Here is a 22,647-nt window from a genome sequence, read left to right as displayed (position 1 = left end):
AATATTTCCTTCCTTCATATCGATGATAGCACCAACGTTCCTAAGGAAAGGTCTACCAAGAATGATGGGACATGTCGGATTCCAATCAATATGAAGCACAATGAAATCTAAGGGTACATAGTTCCTATTTGCAATAATAAGAACATCATTGATCCTTCCCATAGATTTCTTAACAGTAAAATCCGCAAGATTCAAATTAAAAGAGCACTCATCAATCTCATTGAAGCCTAGAACATCACACAAAGACATTGGAATAGCGGAAACACTAGCACCGAAATCACACAAAGCATTGCATTCATAGTTTTTAATCTTGATTTTGATAGTAGGTTCCCACTCATCATGAAGTTTTTGTTGGAAATATGCCCAGAGGCAATAATAAATTAGTTATTATTATATTTCCTTGTTCATAATAATTGTTTATTATCCATGCTAGAATTGTATTGATTGGAAACTCAACTACATGTGTGGATACATAGACAACACACTGTCCCTAGTAAGCCTCTAGTTGACTAGCATGTTGATAAAAGATGGTCAAGGTTTCTGTAACATCCCAAAATTTTAAATTTTGGAATGTTAATATAATTATTATTAGATTGTTTGTTTGTTTGCTTGAGTGATTGAAACTTGTGTGAAATCTGAAACTTTTCAAAACTTTTGAATGAGAGGGAATAAAATGACTTTCCCCATCTCCGGTGAATTCAAATTCAATCTTTTAAAAGCAAAGAGAGAAGATGACATGACTTCTTCAACTATAAAGAATTTGAACGGAGATATTTGCCTAGAATTCTTTTGCATTTCCATTCGTTTTCTTCGTGCAAGAAATGCCGGGAAATACATTCTAGAGAGGAGGAACATGTCCCTCGAACCCACGGGCATTTTGAAAGTTATTTGAACCCTCGAACTTAGAGGGTCATTTGAAAATTATTTGCAAAAGAAAATAAACCTTTTAGGCAATTTTGTGAAAATAATTTTTTCTGAAGTTTTTATTTTTGCCATGGAAAAATGCCCATCATCTATATTTTATTTTTCTGATAATTTTAGTATATAGAAACTCTTTATTTCGAATTGATTTGATTTCCTTTTTATCGTTTTAGTTTCCTAGTTTTAAAAATAGGAAAGGAATCCCTTTATTTTGGAAAAACCTGCTGGCCCATTAAGCACTTTCCTATTCTAGCCCAACAGGAGATCATCTTCTTCCTCCTCTCTCCCTCACGTCACACAAAACCTTCCATCCATGGAGAGAAGAATCCCCACCTCCGGGATTCGCGAAGCACCTTCCCTCCCAGCGCCTCCCGTCGCCTCTATAAGAACCCCGTGCACCTCCTCGTTCCATTCCCGTTGAAACCCTCCCCTCTCCTCGCCTCTAGCTCGCGCGCCATCTCGCCGGAGTCGGCACCCGAAAACTCACAGGAGCTCCCCACCGTCGGCCCCCCTGCACCCTCCCCTCCCCGCCGAGCCCCCCTGGCACCCCTGCACCCTGCCACCCCTTCGCCCCCCCTCCACCGCCGCCCCTCCCCACCCCATCGCCCTGCAACCTCGCCCCCTCCCTGGAACCAGCGACCAGGAGGCCAGCAGCTCCTCCACCTCGGCCCCCCTGCAGCCCTCCCTCCACCTCGCCTCCCTCCCCTCCCTGGAGCCCCTCCACCCTTCGGCCCCCTCCCTCCACCACTCCCCTCGCCAGCGACCCCCCACCCCACCAGAGCTCCAGCCACGGGAGCTACTCCAGCCACGGGAGCAACTCCACCACGGTAAGGCCCCTCCCTCCTTTTTTTTTCTTTTACTTGTTTTTTTTATTATCGTTAGATCTAGATCCCACGGTGTAGATTAGGAAGTACTTACCCCTTCGGTTTTCTAAAAAGAACCGGTCCATCACTTAAGTGAACCGAAGCATTTTTCTTATTTAGAGGCCATCCGCTGTTTAGCCTATGCAGCAAACACCCTTAGCCAATCAGTGGGCGCCACGTGTCTGTAGCAAATTAGTTCTTTTTTTTCTGTCTAGTTTCAAAAACAGCAAAGTTCCAATCTTGTTTAGCCCATAACGTTTGATCCCGAAGTCCAATAGAGTTGATTATTTTTCCAGTAGCTCACAAATTTCCTATAGTTTTTAAAAACATATTAGTTGTCTATGTTTGAAATTTGCAAATATAAGTTAGATCAGATTTAGTTTAAACCTTGTTTTGCTTATTCCAGGAGTTTAAAAATAGCTTTTAATTTGGTTCTTTTTGCTACTGATCACTAGTGATCTTGTTTATCAGTGGTAAAAATTGCCGATTTGTTTGAGTATTTTACCTCACTGTTTCTTGTGAAACAATGTTTGTTTCACCTCTTTTAGGATTTCGGCTAATCCCTTTTCTATCTTTGTTTTAAAATATTTTCTTTATTATTTCATAAAACATTATTTTTTTGTTTAGGTTAGTTAAACAGTAGTTTTGCAACAAGTTTTTATTTTATTTTTATTTGTTTTCATGAAATCAATTCTAGTTCCTTAGTAACTTGCAATTGGTTTCTCCACTGTTTCAAATCCCGTTTGTAAGTACTTTCAAAGAGTTTTGTGAAAAAAATACTTTATTTTATCTTAGTTAAACTTATATCTTAGTTCCTTGTTATTATTTTCTGTTAGACAAAAACTATTTAGTGTTTGACGCAGTAGAAGACTCCCTAGGCTTATTTGAAGTTTCTTCCGGTTTCCAATTCGCTCTCTCTTTTGTTTTGATTGCTAGAATGATTGCTAGTATGAGTGCTTATGTGAATGATATGTTTGTTATATAGATTTCATCGGAGAGTGACGAGTAGTCTATCAAGTTATTTCTCGAGAAATTCTCCTTCGTCAACATCATCAGGCAAGTCACTTTGATCATACTATCACCTATGTTTTATGCATCATAGTTCTACCATCCTATGGCCAATTGCATGCTGCTTAGGTACTTGGAAATTTTAGTATAGATTGTAGTATCATGTGGTAGGCACACAACAACCCCGATACTTGGCCTCGGGACGACAAATTTCATATTGCTATGCTTGAGTAGACGGGATTTCGGTTGAGTGCATAACACGAGTGATGCAAGGTTGATTAAATAATCAAGACCGGTTAAGACAAGATTTTCAAGACCTCGGACGCAATGCAACTCTGGGTGAAGGACGGTTGATCGGCTCCCTGGAGAACCCAATGGATGCCCGGGATGCTCGGGACGGCCATGACATCCTGCAGAAAGCTTCACCCAGGCTCAAAGAGACAGACGGATATTTTCAAGACCCAAGGCTTACCTGCACAGTCACAAGTCATTATGGGCTCTGGCTTGGTTGGACAACACGGCGACTCTGGACAGGCGGTGCTAGCAGATGTAGACGAACGGTAGGAATGGATGGGCACCGACAGGGATTCACAGGCACCCGTTGAAAGACCATGTTTTGATCATCCGGTTTTCAAACACCCTGAAGTGCGAGGACATACACGGAGGCGATCAAATCTTGTGGGGAACGTGTGCAAAACTCTGCAGAGTACTCAAACCTAATCGATTAGCCGTGTCCACGGTCATGGACAACTTGAGCCAAAGGAGCTGAAGTTATCTGGATTTCTCAACACCCTTATATATATTGGATGAGGGTAATTATTGACAACTCGGGTACGAGAACTGGTTGGCGGAACCATCTCGTTAACAACCAACAATGTAGTAACATTTTGCTTTTAGCCCTCTCTTGATGTAGGAGAAAACTTGCTTTTCGCTAAAAACTTATAGCCCACCTGCCATATATGCATATAGTATAGATGATTACTTTTCACCCCTCTCTTATGTGACTTGCCGGCATATTCAATATGCTGACCTACACGGCTGCAACGTCTTATGTTGCAGATATCTTTCTTCGACGAGTAAGAGTATGATTCAGGGTTACGGTCTACACTCAACTTGCCGTTGGTGTTTATTGGGACTCCACTCCCTTGACTGCTTCCGCTGAGATATTTAAGGTATATATCAGTTTTACGCTATTTACATGTGATTGCACTTTGATATATACATTGATGTACTGTGTGTGCCAGCATACTGATCCAGGGATGGCACATATACACAGAGGCTTGACTCATTTTGAGTCGGGTCGCTACAGAGATGGTATCAGAGCACATGTTGACTGTAGGGCGTGACCCTAGAAACTGGAAATTTCTTAGGATAGGATCTCTCAAAAATCTTATTTTCGAAAACACCTTTCACTTCTCATCTCTTTTGATTTCATCAAATGTTCTCTCTCACCTCAAATAGTTATACAATCCCCTTACCCCTTTGACCTCATGAAGAATCAACGGAGTTCTACTTCAAAGTAAAGAGGATTTCACCATGCGTTTGAAGAATTGAAGCTACACCAACAGAGGACTCTCAATACCCGAACAACTCGAAGACTCTGAAGCGTTCGAATATTTATATGACCATTAGAAGTCCAAACCCCTTTTATATACCCACGGTAGATACGATGATTTGTGAGCCGTCATTGGTGTGTGTTTTCCAACGGCCACAAATAAAACCTATTTTCAAAAAATATTGTTTGTATCTCCCTCCCTCTCTTACCCGTCTCATCCCCAAAACCTCAACCCTACCAGATGGAGTATGAAGCTGGACTTGTAGTCTCTGGACCAATGACCCAACTGGAAGCTGATATATGGATTCAAAACATGGAGAACCACTTCGGGAGTAACTTGATCTCAAGGAAGTGTGAAGTGGAACACGCTCTTCAGTACGTTACACAAAGTGCTGCAATCTGGTGGAAAATGCATCATGCCATACAAGGATTTAGTGGAGCAGAAACTTGGGACGAATTCAAGAAGACTTTGTTAAGATCCCGACTTATTCAGAAGTGCTATGACAATCCGAAGGAGAAGACTTGTGCATGAAAGATCTGTGGAGAAATAGGACACTCCCAGGAAGAACACACAGATGGATGCACTCATTGTGAAGAAAATCACCCAGCTGAGGAATGCCCAACTAGTCAGGTGACTTGTTTCTTGTGTGAAGGAACCACCCACTACCCAGCTAAGTGTCACATTTACACCAAGGTGCAACAGGTTGTCAAGCAGCAGAAACATGCAGTGAAGGAACCCCTCAAGAAGAAGATTCTAGAAGAACCGGTGATGAACGAAAATATTGAAGACCCTGATGGACAAGGTCTGACCAGATTTTTCTCCAATGCATGCTACTCATGTTGAGGAGAAGGACATTATTCACAGGACTGCACGAAGAGAAGCCAAGAGTATCTGGGAAACTTCCCGACGGAAGAAGTGGAGTTTGATCCACTTGAAATAGAAGAACTGGCCAAAATGAAGGAGTCCGGGAAGAAGAAAAAGTACCCTCGAAAGAACCAAATCTCTGCAGACATAGATCTGAGTCATGTCAGATGTTACAAGTGTATGAAATTTGGCCACCACAAATATATGTGCTCAGGAAGGAAGCCGGGAACCCGAGGAGCAAAGGCAACCACTAAGACGCCTCGAGACTTGTCAGAAATCATTTCCTTTTGGTGCAAGGAAGCAGGACATTTTGCCAGCGATTGTCCACGAAGGAAGAAAGCTAGAATGGAGTAGTTAAGTTTTGACCATGGCAATAAGTGTAATCCGAAGCACTCCTGTTTTTCATAAGATCATGGAGTGAAAATTTTGTAACAGAAGTCCCTGAGATTGTAATAACATCATGAATTAATGGAATTTATTGTCTCATGATTGCCTATGTTGAAACTGTATGCGTGGTTTCTCTTCGAGCAAAGATCTCTAAACATTTATGAGGATATGAGAAAATATGGTTTATGCAGGCATGAGTATAATTCATTTAAGTGTGGTAGTAATCGGTAAACCCACAGGATCCATTGAGTAGGAGTGTACCATGATTATCAAGGAGCACCTCGGAAAGTTCGAGTGGAACTAGAGTACCTCCAAGAGAGACAGATGAATAAAGTTGGCAGAAATGCTCGACCATACCGAACCATGTGGATGGCAGCAATTGTAATAGAGTACTTTTGAATTGGAGTTTTTTTGAGGAAAAAAATTAAGGATGTAATAAAGGATTGATTATTAAATAAATATGATTTATGGAAGAAGCTATGATGGATCAGCACACATTTTCTTAGGAGCATACGAAAACCTGAGAGTTGTGAAGATACGATAGATGTTTCGTTCAGCTTGCAAAACCAATGGATTATCCGAACTTCGTTCGTGGACAAGAGAAATTCTGCAACGCTTGTGAGGATGCCCAAGTGTTAGAATGCGAGATTCGCTAAACCTTATACAGAGAAATGATTTGGGTGCGGAATGGATTGATCACCATGACGACTTACTCTTATCATTTATCTTGCTATTCGGAATGGTAAATCTGAGAGACTTACCCATATAGAGAGACGACGTTCTTTGAAGCTTTTGTTTAAGCCTTAGAATGGTATGGTAAAAGCCCCATGTACATGGCACTTGTTGCCACACGTAGTAAATTTTACGGTGAGGATGAAGACAAGACCCCTCTCTCTGCAGGATAACCACAAATCGTAGACCACCATGAGAACCATCGATATGTTATTTAGAATTGACCACGAGACTGTCAGTTAAGAAGACCCAGTAATGGAAGAACCTTATATCAACGGGAGAGCATCACCAAAGGATTTAATATGAAGACTGTGCGATGTCAGTTGCCAAAACCCAGAGGATCGTTAAAGCATTTTGAGGGACCAGTATCTCTCATTTTAAGTGTGGTAGCATCCCACCTTGCCGGAGATTGGATTTGTTAGAAGACCCCCAAACCCTAACTTTTCTTTCTAGCCTCTTCGAATCTCGAGGACGAGATTCATTTTAAGTGTGGTAGTTTGTAACATCCCAAAATTTTAAATTTTGGAATGTTAATATAATTATTATTAGATTGTTTGTTTGTTTGCTTGAGTGATTGAAACTTGTGTGAAATCTGAAACTTCTCAAAACTTTTGAATGAGAGGGAATAAAATGACTTTCCCCATCTCCGGTGAATTCAAATTCAATCTTTTAAAAGCAAAGAGAGAAGATGACATGACTTCTTCAACTATAAAGAATTTGAACGGAGATATTTGCCTAGAATTCTTTTGCATTTCCATTCATTTTCTTCGTGCAAGAAATGCCGGGAAATACATTCTAGAGAGGAGGAACATGACCCTCGAACCCACGGGCATTTTCAAAGTTATTTGAACCCTCAAACTTAGAGGGTCATTTGAAAATTACTTGCAAGCAATGTGACTAAGTGTAAGTCACGAGATCTTGTATTATGGAATGAGTAAAGAGACTTGCCAGTAATGAGATTGAAATAGGTATGCGGATACCGACGATCGAATCCCGGGCAAGTAACATACCGAAGGACAAAGGGAATAACGAACGGGATTATATGAATCCTTGACACTAAGGTTCAACCGATAAGATCTTCGGAGAATATGTAGGATCCAATATGGGCATCCAGGTCCCGCTGTTGGATATTGACCGAGGAGTACCTCGGGGTATGTCTACATAGTTCTCGAACCCGCAGGATCTGCACACTTAAGGTTCGGTTACGTTTCGGTATAGTTGAGTTATAGTTGTTGGTAACCGAAAGTTAATCGAAGTACCAGATGAGATCCAGGACATCGCGAGGAGCTCCGGAATGGTCCGGAGGTAAAGATTGATATATAGGAAGTCCTGTTTTGGTCACCAGAAAAGTTTCGGGCTCATCGGTAGTGTATCGGGAGTGCCGAGAGGGGTGCCGGGGACCATCGGGAGGGGTGTCACGCCCCAATGGGTCTCATGGGCTATGGGAAGAGATAAACCAGCCCCTAGTGGTCTGGAATAAGTTCCCACTAAGGCCCATAAGGTTTGAGAAGGAAAGAACACAAGGTGGAAAGAGTTTCCAAGTGGGAAGGTGGAATCGTACTCCAAGTAGGATTGGAGTAGGACTCCTCCACCTCCAATTTCGACCAAACCTTGAGGGTTTGAGTCTGCCTCCTCCCCTCCCTCCCTCCTACATATACTAGAGGTATTGAGGATTTTTGAGACACAACTTTGCCATGTGCTGCTCAACCCTATACCACGCAGTTTTTCCTCTAGATCGTATTTTTGCGGAGCTTAGACGAAGCCCTGCCGGAGTAGATCATCACCACCACCGGCGCACCATCACGCTGCCGAAGAACTCTTATACCTCTCCGCTCCCTCTTGCTGGATCAAGAAGGTGGAGATCATCATCGAGCTATACGTGTGCTGATCGCGGAGGTGTCGTCCGTTCGGCACTAGATCGGAACGGATCATGAGCGGATCGCAAGACGGTTCGTGCAACGGATCGCGAGACGGTTCGTCGGACGAATCGCGGAACGGATCATGGGACGGATCGCGGGACGGTTCGTGGGACGGTTCATCGGGCGGTTCGAGGGACGTGAAGACGTTCCACAACATCAAACGCGTTTCTTAACGCTTCCTGCCACCATGATAGGTCTTCGTGCGCGTAGGAAATTTTTGATCCCCATGCAACGTTCCCCAACAGTGGCATCATGAGCTTGGGTCATGCGTAGATGGTAACTCGAGTAGAACACAAAGGGTTTTGTGGACGGTGAAGTTTGATTTGCTGCCCTCCTTAGTCTTTTCATCGATTATTTGTACGCTTATGAAAGACTGGTTTCATCGATTGACATGCAACCTCGTTGCATAAAGACGACTGGCGGGTGTCTGTTTCTTCAACTTTAGTTGAATTGGTTTTGACCGAGGCAGTCCTTGGAGAGGTTAAATAGCAATTTGCACATCTCCGTTGTGGTTTTTGCGTAAGTAAGATGCGGTCTACTAGATACCCATAGCAACCACGTAAAACATGCAACAACAAATTAGAGGACGTCTAACTTGTTTTTGCAGGGTATGCTTGTGATATGATATGGCCAATGACGTGATATGATATATTGGATGCATGAGATGATCATGTTGTAATAGTTAATATCGACTTGCACGTCGATGGTACGGCAACCGGCAGGAGCCATAGTGTTGTCTTTAAACTAACGTTTGTGTTTGAATATGCGTTTACAATATTGCTAGGACGTAGCTTTAGTAGTATTAGCATGAGTAGCACGACAACCCCGATGGCGACACGTTGATGGAGATCATGATGATGGAGATCATGATGTGGCGTCGGTGACAATAAGATCGTGCCGGTGCTTTGGTGATGGAGATCGAGAAGCACATGATGATGGCCATATCATGTCACTTATGAATTGCATGGGATGTTAATCCTTTTATGCACCTTATTTTGCTTAGAACGACAGTAGCATTATGAGGTGATCTCTCAGTAAAATTTCAAGATGAAATTGTGTTCTCCCCGACTGTGCACCGTTGCTACAGTTCATCGTTTTGAGACACCACGTGATGATCGGGTGTGATAGACTCAACGTTCACATACAACGGGTGCAAAACAGTTGCACACGCGGAACACTCGGGTTAAACTTGATGAGCCTAGCATGTGCAGACATGGCCTCAGAACACAAGAGACCGAAAGGTCGAGCACGAATCGTATAGTTGATATGATTAGCATAGAGATGCTTACCACTAAAACTATTCTCGACTCACGTGATGATCGGACTTGAGATAGTGGATTTGGATCATCCACCACTCAAATGACTAGAGAGATGTACTTTTTGAGTGGGAGTTCTTAAGTAATATGATTAATTCAACTAATTATCATGAACATAGTTTAATGGTCTTTGCGAATTACGATGTAGCTTGCGCTATAGCTCTACTGTTTTTATATGTTCCTAGAGAAAATTTAGTTGAAAGTTGATAGTAGCAACTTTGCAGACTGAGTCCGTAAAACTGAGGATTGTCCTTATTGCTGCGTAGAAGGCTTGTGTCCTTAATGCACCACTCGGTGTGCTGCACCTTGGGCGTCGTCTGTGGATGTTGCGAACATTTTACATACACATCTTTGATGACTACATGATAGTTCACTACGCAATACTTAATGGCTTAGAAGCAAGGAGCCGAAGACGTTTTGAAAACATCGCAGAACATAAGAGATTTTCAAAGAGATGAAATTGAGATTTCATTCTCATGCCCTTGTTGAGAGGTATAAGACCTCCGACAAGATTCTTTGCCTACAGAGTAAAAGGAGAAAAGCTCAAATCGTTGAGCATGTTCTCAGATTGTCTGAGTACAACAATCGCTTGAATCAAGTGGGAGTTAATCTTCCAGATGAGATAGTGATGGTTCTCCAAAGTCACTGCCACTAAGATGCTAGAGCTTCGTGATGAACTATAAACAAATCAAGGATAGATATGATGATCCTTGGGTTATTCGCAATGTTTGACACTGCGAAAGTAGAAATCAAGAAGGAGCATCAATTGTTGATGGTTAGTAAAACCACTAGATTCAAGAAGGGCAAGGGCTAGAAGGGATACTTCATGAAATGGCAAACCAGTTGCTGCTCTAATGAACAAACCCAAAATTGAACACAAACCCGAGACTAAGTGCTTCTGTTATGAGGGAAACGGTCACTGAGACGGAGCTACCCTAGATACTTGGTAGATAACAAGGCTGGCAAAAGTCGACAACAGTATATTTGATATACATGATATTGATGTGTACTTTACTAGTACTCCTAGTAGAACGAGTGTATTGGATACCGGTTCGGTTGCTAAGTGATTAGTAACTCGAAATGAAAGCTACGGTATAAATGGAGACTAGATAAAGGTGAGGTGACGATACGTGTTGGAAGTGTTTCCATGGTTGATGTGATCAAGCATCGCACGCTCCCTCTATCATCGGGATTGGTGATAAAACCTAAATAATTGTTATTTGGTGTTTGCGTTGAGCATGAACATGACTGGATCATGTTTATTGTAATACGATTATTCATTTAAAGATAATAATAGTTATTCTATTTGCTTGAATAATTACCATCAATGGTTTATTGAATCTCGATCGTAGTGTTACACATGTTTATAATATTGGTGCCAAAACATACAAAGTAATAATGATAGTACCACTTAGTTGTGGCACTGCCACTTGAGTCATGTTGGTGTAAAGTGCATGAAGAAGCTCCATGCTGATGGATCTTTGTACTCACTCATTTTTTCAACGTTTGAGACATGCAAACCATACCTGTTGGTATAAACGCATGAAGAAACTCCATGCAGATGGATCGTTTGGACTCACTTGATTTTGAATCACTTGAGACATGCAGATCATGCCGCATGAAACAAGAGAGTAACTTGTTAGGAGTAATACATTTTTGATGTGTGCATTCCAATGAGTGCTGAGACACGCAGTGGATATCGTTATGTTCTTAGTTCACTGATGATTTGAGTAGATACAAGAGTATTTACTTGATGAATAACAAGTCTGAAATATTGAAAAGTTCAAAGCTATTTCAGAGTGATGATCATCGTGACAAGAGGATAAACTGCCTATGATATGATCATAGAGTTGAATATCTGAGTTGCGAGTTTTGGTACACAATTAGGAAAAATGTGGAAATTGTTTCGCAATACATGCCACCTAGAACACCATAGTGTGATGGTGTGTCCGAATGTCATAGCCACGCCCTATTTTGATTTGTTGCATACTATGATGTCTCTTATCAAATTGCCACTATCGTTTATGGGTTATGCATTAGAGACAACCGCATTCACTTTAAATAGGGTACCAAGTATTTCCATTGAGACGACATAGTATAGACTATGGTTTGGAGAAACCTAAGTTGTCGTTTCTTGAAAGTTTGGGGCTGCGATGCTTATGTGAAAAAGTTTCAGTCTCACAAGCTCAAACCCAAAGCGGATAAATGCATCTTCCTAGGATATCCAAAACAGTTGGATACTTCTCCTATCTCAGATCCGGAAGCAAAGTGTTTGTTTCTAGAAACGGGTCTTTTCTCGAGGAAAGGTTTCTATCGAAAGAATTGAGTGGGAGGGTGGTGGGAATTGATGAGGTTAGTGAACTGTCACTTCAACCAGTGTGTAGCAGGGTGCTGGAAGATGTTCCTGTGGCGCCTACACAAATTGAAGTGGAAACTGATGATGGTGATCATTGAGCTTCGGATCAAGTTACTACAAACCTCGTAGGTCGACAAGGTCGCGTACTGCTACAGAGTGGTATGGTAACCCTGTCTTGGGGGTCATGTTGTTGAACAACAATGAACCTACGAGCTATGAAGAAGCGATGGTGGGCCCAGATTCTGACAAATGGCTGGAGGCCATGAAATCCGAGAGAGGATCCATGTATGAAAACAAAGTGTAGACTTTGGAAGAACTACTTGATGGTCATAGGACTATTGAGTAAATATGGATCTTTAAAAGAAAGACAGTCGATGATGGTGATAACTCACCATTAAGAAAAGCTCAACTTGTCGCAAAGATGTTTCCGACAAGATCAAAGAGTTGACTATGATGAGATTTTCTCACTCGTAGCAATGCTGAAAGTCTGTTGGAATTATGTTAGTAGTTGCTGCATTATTTATGAAGTATTGCACACATGATGTCAAAACATTGTGTCCTCGACGGTTTCCTTGAGGAAAGATTATATGTGATACAGTTAGAAGGTTTTGTCAATCCTAAGGATACTAACAAGTATGCAAGAACCAGCGATCCTTTTATGGACTGGTGCAAGCATCTCGGAGTTGGAATATACGCTTTGATGAGATAATCAAAGATTTTGGGTTTGTACAAGGTTTATGAGAAATTTGTATTTCCAAAGAAGTGAGCGGGAGCACTATAGTTTTTCTGATAAAGTATATGTGGTTGACATATTGTTGATTAGAAGTAATGTAGAATTTCTGTAAAGCATAAAGGTTGTTTAAAAGGGGTTTTTCAAAGGAAGACCTGGATAGAGCTACTTAAAACATTAAGCATCAAGATCGATGGAGATAGATAAAAAGCTGAAACAGAACTTTCAAATGAAATGCATACCTTGACAAGTTTTTGAAGGAGTTCAAAATAGATCAGCAAAGAAGGAGTTCTTGGCTGTATTGTAAGGTGTGAATATGAGTAAGACTCAAAGGCCCGACCATGGCAGAAGAAAGAGAAAGGACGAAGGTCGTCCCCTATGCCTTAGCCGTAGACTCTACAGTATGCCATGCTGTGTACCGCACCTGATATGTGCCTTGCCACAAGTCATTTAAGAGGTATAGAGAGTGATCCAGGATTGAATCACCGAACATCGGTCAAAGTTATCCTTAGTAACTAATGGACTAAGGAATTTTTCTCGATTATGGAGGTGGTTAAAGAGTTCGTCGTAAAGGGTTACGTCGCTGCAAGCTTTGACACTAATCTGAATAAACTATGAGTAGTGAAACAGATTCATATAGTAGAGTAGATATTTGGAGTATTTCCGAATAGCGTGTAGTAGAAGCATATATAAGATGACATAAAGATTTGTAAAGACCACACGGATCTGCAAGTTTTGGAACCGTTGACTAAGACCTCTCTCACGAGCAAGACGTGATCAGACCCCAGAACTATATGGGTGTTGGATACGTTGAAATCACATGGTGATGTGAACTAGATTATTGACTCTAGTGCAAGTGGGAGACTATTCGAAATATGCCCTAGAGGCAATATTAAATTAGTTATTATTATATTTCCTTGTTCATAATAATTGTTTATTATCCATGCTAGAATTGTATTGATTGGAAACTCAAATACATGTGTGGATACATAGACAACACACTGTCCCTAGTAAGCCTCTAGTTCACTAGCTCGTTGATCAAAGATGGTCAAGGTTTCCTAACCATAGACAAGTGTTGTCACTTGTAACGGGATCACATCATTAGGAGAATCATGTGATTGACAAGACCCAAACTATGAACGTAGCATATTGATCGTGTCGTTTTATTGCTACAGTTTTCTGCGTGTCAAGTATTTCTTCCTATGACCATGAGATCATATAACTCACTGGCACTGGATGAATACCTTGTGTGCATCAAACGTCACAACGTAACTGGGTGACTATAAAGGTGTTCTACATGTATCTTTGAAGGTGTCCGTTGAGTTAGTATGGATCAAGACTGGGATTTGTCACTCCGTGTGACGGAGAGGTATCTCGGGGCCCACTCGGTAATACAACATCACACACAAGCCTTGCAAGCAATGTGACTAAGTGTAAGTCACGAGATCTTGTATTACGGAACGAGTAAAGAGACTTGCCGGTAACGAGATTGAAATAGGTATGCGGATACCGACGATCGAATCTCTGGCAAGGAACATACCGAAGGACAAAGGGAATAACATACGGGATTATATGAATCCTTGAGACTGAGGTTCAACCGATAAGATCTTTGGAGAATATGTAGGATCCAATATGGGCATCCAGGTCTCGCTGTTGGATATTGACCGAGGAGTACCTCGGGGCATGTCTACATAGTTCTCGAACCCGCAGGGTCTACACACTTAAGGTTCGATGACGTTTCAGTATAGTTGAGTTATAGGTGTTGGTAACCGAAAGTTAATCGGAGTCCCAGATGAGATCCAGGACATCACGAGGAGCTCCGGAATGGTCCGGAGGTAAAGATTAATATATAGGAAGTCCTGTTTTGGTCACCGGAAAAGTTTTGGGCTCATCGGTAGTGTACCGGGAGTGCCGGGGACCATCGGGAGGGGTGTCACGCCCCAAGGGGTCTCATGAGCTATGGGAAGAGATAAGCCTGCCCCTACTGGGATGGAATAAGTTCCCACTAAGGCCCATAAGGTTTGAGAAGGAAAAAACACAAGGTGGAAAGAGTTTCCAAGTGGGAAGGTGGAATCCTACTCCAAGTAGGATTGGAATAGGACTCCTCCACCTCCAATTTCGTCCAAACCTTGAGGGTTTGAGGCTGCCTCCTCCCCTCCATCCCTCCTATATATACTAGATGTATTGAGGGTCTTTGAGACACAACTTTGCCACGTGCTGCTCGACCCTATACCACGCAGTTTTTCCTCTAGATCGTATTTCTGCGGAGCTTAGGCGAAGCCCTGCCGGAGTAGATCATCACCACCACCGGCGCGCCGTCACGCTGCCGGAGAACTCTTCTACCTCTCCACCCCCTCTTGCTGGATCAAGAAGGTGGAGATCGTCGTCGAGCTATATCTGTGCTGAATGCGGAAGTGCCGTCTGTTCGCACTAGATCAGAACGGATCATGAGACGGATCGCAAGACGGTTCGTGCAACGGATCGCGAGACGGTTCGTCGGACGGATCGCGGGACGGATCGTGGTACGGATCATAGGACGGTTCGTGGCACGGTTCGTGGGGCGGTTCGAGGGACGTGAAGACGTTCCACTACATCAACCACGTTTCTTAACGCTTCCTGTTGTGCGATCTACAAGGGTACGTAGATCCAAATCTCCTCTCGTAGATGGACATCACTATGATAGGTCTTCGTGCACGTAGGAAATTTTTGATTCCCATGCAACGTTCCCCAACAGTTTTCTAGGAATAGATACCTCCAACTCAAGTTTCTCTGTAAGAGATTTCATCATAGCATCGACGATATGATTGGTAAACGCCTTGTTTTGGCTATAAGCATGTGGAGAGTTTAGCATGGATTGCATCAAGGAAATACATTAAATCAAATAGAAACTATGATAATTGAATTCCTTGAAATCGAAAATAGTAATTTCATCACTACTCGAAGTTTTGATATCCTCTACTCCACTTACAGTGCTTTTAGCATCAAGATAGATAGACTCTGAATCATTAGGGCGTTTCTCAACCAAAGTGGATTCATATCCAGGCCCATCATCATTAGGATTGACATTAGAAAACAAGGATTCAATAGGAGTCACACCAAGCACTTTAAGATCTTCGTGATTCTCATCACGAGAACACGCCTTTTTAAGCCATTCATGTCTAGCACGAATTTGGGCGGTTCGTCCTTTACTCTCATTCATGAAAACACGCATAGCTTCCAAAGTTTCATCCATATGAATCTTGGGAGGAGCACATCTCAATTTCAAAGCATCAATATCAAGAGACATTCTATCAACGGTCCTAGCCAAGTCATCAATTTTGAGCAGTTTTTCTTCTATGGACGCATTGAAAATCTTTTGCGAGTTGATAAACTCTTTAATATTACTCTCAAGATCAGAGGGTAATTTATTGTAATTTCCATGAGAATTGTTGTAGGAATTGCCAAAGTTATTAGAGGGATTACTAGGAAAAGGCCTAGGAATAAAGTTACCTCTATAAGCACTGTTGTTGCCAAAATTATTCCTACTAACAAAATTAACATCCAAGCTTTCATTGCTATTCTCAATCAAGGAAGACAAAGGCATATCATTTGGATCTAGAGGAGCACCTTTACTAGCAAATAATTTCATTAACTCATCCATCTTAGCACTCAAAGAGTTAATTTCTTCTATAGCATACACTTTTTACTAGTAGGTGACCTTTCAGTGTGCCATTGAGAATAGTTTGTCATGATATTATCTAGGAGTTTTGTGGCTTCTCCTAATGTGATTTCCATGAAAGTTCCACCGGAGGCGGAATCCAAGATATTTCTAGAAGCAAAATTCAAACCAGCATAGAAGATTTGTATTATCATCCAAAGATTCAAGCCATGAGCGGGACAATTTCTAATCATCAATTTCATTCTCTCCCAAGATTGTGCAACATGTTCATGATTGAGAAATTCATGATATCATTACGGAGAGAGATAATCTTAGCCTGTGGAAAATACTTGGATATATAAGCATCTTTACACTTGTTCCAAGAATCAACACTATTTTTCGGTAAAGATGAAAACCAAGTTTTTGCTCGATCTCGTAATGAGAACGGAAATAGCTTCAATTTAATCACATCATTATCCACATATTTCTTCTTTTGCATATCGTATAACTCAATGAAGGTATTAAGATGGGATGCGACATCTTCACTAGGAAGGCCGGAAAATTGCTCTTTCATAACAAGATTCAGTAAGGCACCATTGATTTCATATGATCCCATACTACTGGAGGGAGCAATCGAAGTACTAATAAAATCATTATTATTAGTATCCGAGAAGTCACACAATTGGTGTTTTTAGTCATGGTGACTTGGCAAGCACACAAGCGAACAGAAAGCAAGCGAAAGAAAAGGGCGAACGAAAAAGGCAAATATTTTTGTAAATTTTGTTTTTTTCAGAAGTGGGGGAGAGGAAAATTAGAGGCAAAATGCAAATAATGTAAATGCAAGAGATGAGTTTGCGATAGTTACTTGGATATGCTTCACTTTGAATACTCCTCCCCGGCAACGGCGCCAAAAATTCTTCTTGGTACCTCTTGAGCTTGCATTGGTTTTTCCCTTGAAGAGGAAAGGGTGATGCAGCACACTAGCAGTAAGTATTTCCCTCAGTTTGAGAACCAAGGTATCAATCCAGTAGGAGTATCAAGATGAGGCACCAATGTACCTGCGCAAAAACAAACACACTTGAACCCAATGCTATAAAGGGGTTGTCAATCCCTTCACGATTATTTACAAGGTGAGATCTGAAGGTGGAAAGTGCAACCACTATAGGAATCAGCTATTTTGCCTACAGGTATAATCTTTGCCATCAGCAAATCGTCGGGGTTGATGGCAAACGATTACTTTGCCGTCATGGGTAGACGGCAAAAAATACTATCGTCAAAAATAAAAAAAAGTAGACGGAAAAAAAATATACACGGCAAAATAAAGTTTTGCCGTCAACTATTTAGCCAGATGACGGTAAAGGTAGCATTTTTGCCGTCTTCTTACACGCTGGCTGACGGCAAAAGTCTGTGCACGTCTGCGTTTAACGGGCCTAAACAGACACATGATTTGTTGTCTTTTATTTGGGCTAGCTCACAACAACAAATAAATCTTTGCCGTCTCCTGCTCTACTCCGAAGACGGCAACGATTGAAAAAAATAAAATAACCAGCAAACCCGGCCCAGATCGAAAACTACTCCCCGCACCTCACCTCTCGTGACCTAATCCTCTCGCGCACACAGCTGGCTAGGTTCCCACCACCTCCGGCCTCCCTTGTCGCCGCCACCGGACTCCCCGGTCGCCACCGCCGGCCTCCCTAATGGTCGCTGCTGTCGTTCTCTACTCCCTTCCTGCCCCACCGTGAGTGAGGAGACAGGCTAGTTCGCGCCTCCCCGCCGGTCGCAGCCCGGCCCTCTCCTCTCACGAGTGAAAAAATCCCCAGCTAGGGTTCCCCACCGCTGTTGCCAGTCATCGTGAGCCTCCCAGCCACCGCAGGTGACCTCCCCGGCTGCCGCCGCTGCCCTCACCGGTCGACATCATCGTTGGTGTGTGCGATATGGCGGGAGGGTAGGCCATCCGGCCGCTCCACCGTCGGTCGCCGGTCGGGCCTCCCTGCTGGTTGCCGCACCACCTGTTGGGCCTCCCGGCCAGTTGCCCCACTGCCGGTCACCGGTCGCCGTGCCGCCCAAGGATCCAGGTTGGGGCTGCGGTGTCCCCATTCTCACGTTGCAGGTCGATCCTCCCAATTCCCCTTCTATTCAGTCCAGTTCTGTTGAGTTCAGGGTACGATCCCTCCCCATTTGCATCGATGCTCGGGTGCTATTCAGGTCATTGGAAGGGAAAACATAGGATTGATGTTCTTCTACACCTGCATGTCGAGAGGAATGCAGTTGCAAACCATAGGAAAGAAAACCATAGGAAAGAAAACTTCTACACCTGCATGCACAGTTGGTGTCCGGGATAGAGGAAAAGTGACAATAGGAAATCAACTTATGTAGGTCCCGGTCAGTATATTTTTAAAGATCAACACTTCAGCTGCATCTTCAACACACGGGGTAATAACCAATATCCATCACATGAAAAAATATCCCACTTCATCGGACCTTCTGTTTATTGATGTGGCTTGGACAAATCACTTCATCGGCACCAGAATGTCAGCATCATTTCTGTTGGTTTTCTGCCAAGTATTCTGCAATCTTTAAGTGATGGCCAACACCTGAATCAGCAAATATAGAAACTAAGTATACACTCCTCTTCATATTTCCTTGTGAATGTCCCATGCTACCGAATTCATGTGATACAAATAGTTTGGCATTCCTAAATGGTGGTGCTTATTTTCTAAATGGTGGTGCTTATTTTAACATTGGAAGACATGACACTCCAAATTGTGTCGTATCTCTCTAAAGTACTTACACAATTAGTATACATGATAGTAGATGATTCTGAACAATTCCAAAGTTAGGTTTGAGATGGCCTCACACTAATTTTTTTACGGAAACAACATGTGTCAACTATTCCTTTGAACATGTGCCAGCCAGACCGCCTACAATCGGTTGACCGAAGTTAGAGAGGTGGCAACAAAGTTGAGAGGGCCCGACTATGATGTGGCATCGGAGCCCCTTGACCACGAGTTGGTTATGATCGCTGGAGAGGGGAAGAAACATGGCAAGGAGGCTATTGCAGGAAACATGTTCCCTGGGTCCTCCACTCGCACTCTAGCTGGGCACAAGGCTCGGCTAGGTCTCCCAAAATCTTTTGTATGTGAACGCGCGACTCCACCAAGGGCCGAGATGGATGTATTCTATACAAGTCCTTCTACATATGCTTTTTGTAATTCTTACATTATGTTGGATTTGAAGATGCGATTGTGATGCCATATTCTATAGTGCCTACTTGAGGAGAAGTTGATAGTGGAGAGGCGACGGGCGGCTGCGGAGAGGGCGGCAGAGAGGGCAGAGGAGAGGCGACTGACGGCTGAGGAAAGGGCGGTGGAGAGAGCGGAGGAGAGGCGACTAGCTGATGAGAGGACGCAGCAGGCGGTGTGGGCACAAAATACTCAAAACTTTCAGATGTTTACGATAAGTTCCTTAATAGCCAAGAACAATTCCTTAATAGCCAACACATCTAGTCTTTTACTATCGGTGCTTAACCTTCACCGCTCTTAACATAATTTGCAGGCTTATTGTACCCAGAATGGTATGCCCGCTTTCGATTTTTCTGCCCTTGCTCCGCGTCATACGGTTAGTTAACTAAAATATTTGCAAGGATCATTACTGCATTTCTTAGTCCGAGTGTCATTCTAACCATGTAATACTTCATGCAGCATCCATCGACCAATGGATCGAATAATGCTGGATCTTCACATGCTCATGCTCCTGGCAATAACCTTGATGGTTCTCCGCATCTTTGAGATCTGCTATGGTTAGTGCCTCAATATCTCATTTACAAGTAGAGACCACTTGAGATCTTCATGATTACGAGACCACTTGAAGCTATGTATTTGACCCATTTGAACCCACAGAATGACATAGCAGAATTTTTAATATGCCCTAATTGTTAATATCATGTCATTGTTTTTCTCATATATGATAAACATGAATAGCTATCCCTAAATATTAATAAAGGAGAAAGCATTAAAATACTGGTAACATGTGTAGAGAAGAATTTCTATTTGAGAATGTAACATATTGACTGGCCATCAATATCTTGCATACAGATGGCGTGTGTGTAACATGCACGACATTAATAACAAAATTAGTATGTTTAATTATTATTTTCTTTTCAAACCAATTATTGATGGCGTGGAGTGGTTTATTTGCTCTTGCCAACATTCACGACTACCTAGTGATCCACTAGCATGATGCTTGACTAAGTGACTAAGTGATATATTCAGTTCGATTGCTGGGTGGACTATTTGACTTAGCACATATCCAGTCAACTTCATGAGAGTTTCAGTTCGGTTTGTAGTTTCATTTATTATTTTCATTATGTTTGAGAGGTAGTCAGGAAGTAGGTTCCAAGTACATACATGGAACTGAACAATACCTATATCTTGAGTTTTTACTGATGCATATATACCATGGTCTGTATTTGGATGTATATGTGCAGGGGATTAACTATCATTTCGATGTACTATGTCAATCTACGCCGTTGTGTTTCTTTGTGTGAAATATATTAATCTATCAATAAAAATGTGAAACTGGCATCATGTTAAATTTCTACTACTATATTACATACTATCATGTTGTCATTCTTGTATACATGGACTATGCTTTGTATAGTCTGAATTTCAATCTACCGATTTCCTAGGATCTTTAAAATTTGTAAGAAAATATCTTGAGGGCACTTCCTCTAGTATGCATGTGAGGTTTAATTCAAAAATATGGTGGAGCACATCTCTAAATTAGGAGAGAGACAACATGCATTTTCCCGAAACTTAGAACTTGTTGCTGCTACTCTGTTTGTACATTTCTCCTGGTCATGATGGTTATATAAAAATTTGTATATGTGACACAATAGGATGTACAGTGAGTATGTTAGCACTCAAAAAATACACCATCTTTATTTATAAATCATTTATATTTATACTATGATCTTACTCTATTCCTACTTGTAATGAAACATGTGCAATCACCATGCAGTTGCCAGTTATGTTTTTTATTTGTGAGTCTCCCTGCTTGGAGATTTTCTATGTGTTCCTCAAATTTTATTGTGTGGCAAGAACTGGATAACCTTTATTTATTGTGTGCCAAAATCTGACGTATGTGGATGACTTCATCTTGTAGGTTGTCACACGGATGTTCTTTGGACTACGATATTGACATGAAGACATTTATCGTAATGCCAAATTTGATGTAGTAATGCCAAATATTATGACATGGATTATATATATGATGTATGGATTACTGATGTTATATATATGACGTATGGATTATGGATGTGTTATATGCTGTATGGATTAAGGATGTTACATATATGATGTATGGATTATGGATGTTATATATATGATGTATGGATTATGGATGTTATATATATGATGTATGGATTATGTTATATATATATGATGTATGGATTATGTTATATATATATGTTGTATGGATTATGTTATATATATATGTTGTATGGATTATGTTATATATATATATATGTATGTATATGTTGTATGGATTATTTTATATATATATGCTATATGGATTATATTATATAAATTGTCTATTTATGATCTTTGTTGTCATATTCATGACAGCAAACAAAATGTCATATTTTGTTGTCATGTACAGGCTAGGAAGACGGCAAACAATAGACCATATTTTGCTGTCATGTACAGGCTAGGAAGACGGCAAAAAATAGACCATATTTTGCTGTCATCTACAGCTTAGACAGACGGCACAAAATATGACGTATTTTGCTGTCATGTATAGGTTAGGAAGACGACAAAAAAATGCCATATTTTGCTGTCATGTACGGGTGAGGAAGACGACAAAAAGTGCTAACGTCGTCCGTTAGATAGCCCGTTCTGTCTTCTGACCATTTTTTTGCCGTCTACCAAATAAGCTGACGGCAACATAAGTCCACTAACGGCAAACATTTTGTCGTCTGCTGTGGGCACATGGGTTGACGACATTTTTTGCCGTCATGGGCTGAAGGCAAAATTTTTGCCGTCCGTAATAACCTCTTTACCGTCTGTCGAGTCATGACACCAAAATGCCCGATTCCTGTAGTGAACAAAGTAAAAGTGTAGATCTGAAAACACGGTGTGAAGTAGACCCGGGGGCCATAGTGTTCACTAGAGGCTTCTCTCATGATAGCAAATATTACGGTGGGTGAACGAATTACTGTCGAGCAATTGATAGAATCGCGCATAGTCATGATGATATCTAAGGCAATGATCATACATATAGGCATCACGTCCGAGACAAGTAGACTGATATTGTCTGCATCTACTACTATTACTCCACACATCGACCACTATCCAGCATG

Source organism: Hordeum vulgare, chromosome 5H (assembly GCF_904849725.1).
Source record: "Hordeum vulgare subsp. vulgare chromosome 5H, MorexV3_pseudomolecules_assembly, whole genome shotgun sequence".
NCBI classification, from domain to species: domain Eukaryota; kingdom Viridiplantae; phylum Streptophyta; class Magnoliopsida; order Poales; family Poaceae; genus Hordeum; species Hordeum vulgare.
Note: the sequence above shows the minus strand (reverse complement) of the source record.